Consider the following 6,695-nt stretch of genomic DNA (forward strand, 5'->3'; position numbering starts at 1 on the left):
GATGAATTTACTATCTTGCGTATGTGTCTTCCTAAGTAGGTCTGTCAATGGCTTTGCCTCTAAAGCGTAGTTTCTAATAAATCAGCGTAAATAGGATGTAAGCCCCAAGAATCGTTGTAACGCTTGCTGCTTCCAAAAACTATTTTGGAACAGGATAATTCACTACTGCCTGCACGTTATCTTCGGTTGGTGATATTGCCCCATTCTCAACTACATACCCCAAAAACTGTATGTTTCTTTTCAAGATTTGAGCTTTCTCCCACTTAATACGCAAGCCAGCTTTTGTTGCCACTTGTAAAAATTCTTCAAAGTGATCAATTCCTTGCTCCACACTTTGTGTTGGAATGACAATGTCGTCTATATACACGATGATTTTCTTTGATTGAATCAAGCTCCTTAATACAGCACTGATGTAACGACAAAACACTGCCGGCGAATTTGATATACCAAAAGGAACATGGCTAAACTCATATTGCCCATTATGGGTCACAAAGGAAGTAAACTTTCTGGAACCCTCTTCGATTGGCACATGAAAAAATCCGTTCAATAGATCCAGAGTTGTAAATATTTTTGACCCCTGTAGTTGTTCAAGCACGTCATCTATTAATGTCATAGGAAAATTGTCCTTTTTTATTTTTCTATTTAGCCTCCTAAAGTCACAACAAAATCTCTTTGAGCCGTCTTTCTTTGGCACCAGTACCACTGGAGAAGCGTACTCTGACGAACTCGGTACCACGATCCCTTGGTCTAACCATTCCTGAAGTTGCTTTTCTATAAAGCACTTATTTTCATCCTCCAAAATTATTTTCATTTCAACTGGTGATTTGATTACCTTCTTCGGAGCATACTGGGCGATTAAGGTCTCTACTTCCTTTCTCTGCAATATGGGTAAATGATTTAAATCGACTTTAGCTTCATTAGATTTGTCAGTTAGAGCTTCCTGAACACACATCCCTTTGAATGGCTCAGCCCATACCTCTGTTTTGCATAAAAACTTGACCCCATTCGAGCTGAATAACATGTCAACTGACCCAAGTACATTATTCCCTATAATAGCTGTATATTCCAAGTCCTTTTGTTTGATGACGTTAAAGGTAACTCTGAAGCATACGTTGTCTATTTTCATGCTGGTTTCACGCCTTTTCCTATGCCTCTCAACTATCGTGAATTTCTTTTTAGACGCACATCATTTAGTTTTTCAAATAAATCTTCTCTAACAATGCAAAGGTCACACCCTGTGTCAATTAAAGCTTGAAACTCAAAGCCAGCAATGGCGCATTTTTTATAAATTGGGCCTGTCTTTTCGTTCCCAACCTTCAACACAGCTGCTTGTTGGTTTCTTGTACTATCCTGTTTTTGGTGGCACTGTTTTGCCAAATGCCCCGTTTTGTTACAAATAAAGCACACCATTGACTTGCTTCAATTTTTTGCAATGTGGCCTTCTGTGTTGCAACGAAAACAGCGCTTGCTTCCCTGGATTTGGTTTCGCTTTGGTATATCCTCTTTGCCTTTCTTGACAAAATTCGTTCCCTCTTTAATTGAAAATTTGTCTTTGTTTAGGCTCCTTATTTTCTCATACACTTCTATTTCCGATTTTAGTTCATTTATTGTTCTAGCACGATATAAACATGACTTGTTGATTCGACTATCCTGTATTCCATCTATGAAATAGTTCACTAAGCTTTCCTCATCTAGACTTATTGGCTTTCCTATTTCTATCAAACTGTATAAGTATTCCATCAACCTTTCAGTATTATGTTTCTGTCTACGTCTTAATAACTTGTGCACATCTGCTGCGTACACCTGTCAGCCCTCTAGCATATATTTTTGCAGCTCCACTTAACAATACACAAATTTCTGCAATTCGTCCCACCCAACAGTGGTCGCAACATCCTCAAATTCACTTAACCATTGATTAATGTCAAGCTGAGCCGTACCCGAGAATGAAGAAATACTGCCTTGCACATCTCGCAATGTAAAGCGCGAACAGCTGATCCCTACGTCATCGCGAGCGGCTTCAAACACACTTCCTTAAGAACTATTGTCGTTTACTACTTCATATGCCTCTTCTTCTTCTTCTTCTTGTACATGTAAATGGAAATGTTCTAAGAGCCTATCTTGTAGTATGCTTTTCCTGCCAGTTGTGCTTAACCCCAGTTCGTTAAGCTTTTGCTTAAGGCATTGCACATTCAATGCCAAAATTTATTTTGCGTCCATGTTGGTGCAAGTTTCACTCAATATTACAACAATAATGCAAACAACTAACAACGATCTTAACGTCTATAGTTAGTAAAGAAAATGTTTGTTGTAGCAAATAAAAATAGTTGGCAGTTTGGTTTCATACTAACAACGTATGTATTGTTACTTCTTTTGTTACAGCTTTTTCGAAATTGCTCAGGTTCTTGCTGCAACCTGCAGATCAACAAGCGTACACACCAATTCTGTACCGAGTTGACTCTGCGCCCTTCAGTTGCAGCTCCCTCGACGTGGCAGCTCCTTCGATGTTGCTCAGGTTCTTGCTGCAACCTGCAGATCAACAAGCGTACACACCAATTCTGTACCGAGTTGACTCTGCGCCCTTCAGTTGCAGTTCCCTCGCCGCTGTCGAAAAATTCTGCTGCGTCCCTCAACCACAACTTCTTTGCTTTGTGTTCCATTAGAATTAACATTCCATTAGCTTGCCCTTGAATTGTTGCTCGCTCGTCGTGTCACTCACTCTCACTTGCAACTCTTCTCTCTTAGTCGCACTCACGTGGTTTTTATAACGGTGCCGCGTTTCGCAAAATTCGTAGAATTGTGTACATACAGACATACAATATATAACGTTTGGTGTACGTTAATGCGCACATATGCAAACGTTTGTAAAATACACGCACTTAAGAAAAAATCTATCCCGGTTGAGCCCCCAATACTTGTGGGTTTACACAAATGTATTTTATTCAGTTTATTTTCAAAGTGCTTTAATTATTTAACGATAATATTAGTATTTAAGTTTACGTTTACAAAAAAGTTTACTTTAGTTTATTGTATGAAAGATGCACACAACACACGATTACTATAAAACTCAACTTGGCGCCTTAGCGGACGTATAACACAACACTCTCCCTTGAACGACGAACAACGAGTGCAGTTCACTTGTGTCGACAATCCTATCGAAGGGTAATATCGATTACCATTCCCTTACTACCCTGTACACTACAACTCCCATCTCCTGCCTATCCTACATTCGGCCTTCCTGATCCTTTGTTCGTCCCGAACAATTCCCACATTTTCATAAACTCTGCCGCTGTTGTAGTACAGTTGGGTCCCTCCTGTTTGCCTACTTTCTGTACCTCATATCTTCCATGATTCATTTCCTTCAGAACTTTATAAGGTCCAAAAAATTTAGGGCGTAATTTCATGTTCGTTCCGTACTGAGTCCTTTTGATGGCTACTAAATCACCAATATTATAAACTGTTTCGACTGTTCTTTTCTTATTAAAACTTTTCTTATTTTCTTTCTGGATCTGTTCGATATTTCCTTGTGCTTTTTTTTTATTTCTTCACGATCTACCTGAAGCTCTTCAATATCTATGTCCTCAAGCAATGATCTAATATCTTTATCCTTTGTTTTCATAACAACTCCAATGAGTATTTTAAACGGGGTATATTTTGTGCTTTGTGGTGCTGTATTATTTAATATTTGCTGCACCTTATCTACCTGTGTATACCAATTTGCTGGATTGTTCTGACATAATTTGTTTAACATGGGTATGACGATTTTGTGTACACGTTCCACTTGACCGTTTTCTCGTGACATACCGGTTGCTATATGTAAAAGTTGAATTCCCTCGTCAAGGCAATATATTGAGAAAACGCGTGAATGCGGACCCCCTGTCTGCAACAATTCGCCTGGGATTCCCGAATACCGATGCTTGTTTTCTCAGCCTATCAAGAACTTCCTCTGTCCCTGTTGATTTTGTAGGGTAAAGCCACACAAATTTTGAGAAACCATTAGTAACTGCCATTATGTGATTATATTTTTTTTTTCGTGTCCGTAAGAGGACCAACATGATCAATATGAAAAGTTCCTAGTGGCTCTTGGGCTTTGTCTATTGGCGTTAGCAAACCCTCTTTTTTACCACGTTTAGCTTCTGCGATCAAACATTCCACACAACTATTTACTATTTTTTCAATTTTTGGCTGGATCCCATGTATATAGTATGCTTTCTCAAGAATACTTATCTCTAGTCTTTTTAACACCGAAATGACCTTCTCTATGTGCAATGCTTATAATTTCATCCTGCATTACTTCTGGCACAACCAACAATTCTTTGTTTGCATCTTTGTCAGAGTTCTTCAATATAGTTTTTATAGCTTTCACCCAATGGTCTTTATCCTGGGCCCCTTTTAATCTATATTTTGTAGAATCCTCAATTAAAAGACACGACAGCCGACTGAGAGCATCTACGTGCCTCATTTGACTACCTGACCTATGCTCTACTTCGTAGCTGAACTCCTGCAAAAATAGCGCCCATCTTGCTACTCTAGTCTACGTCTTCTTTTTTTAATGACATAGCGAATGCATTACAGTCCGTAACAATTTTAAACTTTAAACCAAGGAGGTATACCCGCCACTTCCTAATAGCATTAACTATTGCTAGGACTTCAAGTTCATATGCGCTATATTTCTCTTCACTTTGTGTTGTTTTACGGCTCATATACTCAATTGGATGGAACAACTGGTTCTCTGGGTTTTTTTGCATTAAAGCTCCCCCGGACCCATTTTTGTTGGCATCGGATACCTCGGTATCCGCGGATGGATCATACAGCCTTAAAATTGGTGCCTCAACTATCAACTGTTTAAGATATTCAAAAGCGATAACACCATCTTCCTTTAATTCGATGAATTTACTATCTTGCGTATGTGTCTTCCTAAGTAGGTCTGTCAATGGCTTTGCCTCTAAAGCGTAGTTTCTAATAAATCAGCGTAAATAGGATGTAAGCCCCAAGAATCGTTGTAACGCTTGCTGCTTCCAAAAACTATTTTGGAACAGGATAATTCACTACTGCCTGCACGTTATCTTCGGTTGGTGATATTGCCCCATTCTCAACTACATACCCCAAAAACTGTATGTTTCTTTTCAAGATTTGAGCTTTCTCCCACTTAATACGCAAGCCAGCTTTTGTTGCCACTTGTAAAAATTCTTCAAAGTGATCAATTCCTTGCTCCACACTTTGTGTTGGAATGACAATGTCGTCTATATACACGATGATTTTCTTTGATTGAATCAAGCTCCTTAATACAGCACTGATGTAACGACAAAACACTGCCGGCGAATTTGATATACCAAAAGGAACATGGCTAAACTCATATTGCCCATTATGGGTCACAAAGGAAGTAAACTTTCTGGAACCCTCTTCGATTGGCACATGAAAAAATCCGTTCAATAGATCCAGAGTTGTAAATATTTTTGACCCCTGTAGTTGTTCAAGCACGTCATCTATTAATGTCATAGGAAAATTGTCCTTTTTTATTTTTCTATTTAGCCTCCTAAAGTCACAACAAAATCTCTTTGAGCCGTCTTTCTTTGGCACCAGTACCACTGGAGAAGCGTACTCTGACGAACTCGGTACCACGATCCCTTGGTCTAACCATTCCTGAAGTTGCTTTTCTATAAAGCACTTATTTTCATATGAAGTTCTCCGTGGATGTTGGAATATAGGCACGTCATCCTCCAAAATTATTTTCATTTCAACTGGTGATTTGATTACCTTCTTCGGAGCATACTGGGCGATTAAGGTCTCTACTTCCTTTCTCTGCAATATGGGTAAATGATTTAAATCGACTTTAGCTTCATTAGATTTGTCAGTTAGAGCTTCCTGAACACACATCCCTTTGAATGGCTCAGCCCATACCTCTGTTTTGCATAAAAACTTGACCCCATTCGAGCTGAATAACATGTCAACTGACCCAAGTACATTATTCCCTATAATAGCTGTATATTCCAAGTCCTTTTGTTTGATGACGTTAAAGGTAACTCTGAAGCATACGTTGTCTATTTTCATGCTGGTTTCACGCCTTTTCCTATGCCTCTCAACTATCGTGAATTTCTTTTTAGACTCACATCATTTAGTTTTTCAAATAAATCTTCTCTAACAATGCAAAGGTCACACCCTGTGTCAATTAAAGCTTGAAACTCAAAGCCAGCAATGGCGCATTTTTTATAAATTGGGCCTGTCTTTTCGTTCCCAACCTTCAACACAGCTGCTTGTTGGTTTCTTGTACTATCCTGTTTTTGGTGGCACTGTTTTGCCAAATGCCCCGTTTTGTTACAAATAAAGCACACCATTGACTTGCTTCAATTTTTTGCAATGTGGCCTTCTGTGTTGCAACGAAAACAGCGCTTGCTTCCCTGGATTTGGTTTCGCTTTGGTATATCCTCTTTGCCTTTCTTGACAAAATTCGTTCCCTCTTTAATTGAAAATTTGTCTTTGTTTAGGCTCCTTATTTTCTCATACACTTCTATTTCCGATTTTAGTTCATTTATTGTTCTAGCACGATATAAACATGACTTGTTGATTCGACTATCCTGTATTCCATCTATGAAATAGTTCACTAAGCTTTCCTCATCTAGACTTATTGGCTTTCCTATTTCTATCAAACTGTATAAGTATTCCATCAACCTTTCAGTATTATGTTTCTGTCTACGTCT

This window comes from Scaptodrosophila lebanonensis, unplaced genomic scaffold, assembly GCF_003285725.1.
Source record: "Scaptodrosophila lebanonensis strain 11010-0011.00,11010-0021.00 unplaced genomic scaffold, SlebRS2 tig00000061-arrow-pilon, whole genome shotgun sequence".
NCBI lineage: Eukaryota > Metazoa > Arthropoda > Insecta > Diptera > Drosophilidae > Scaptodrosophila > Scaptodrosophila lebanonensis.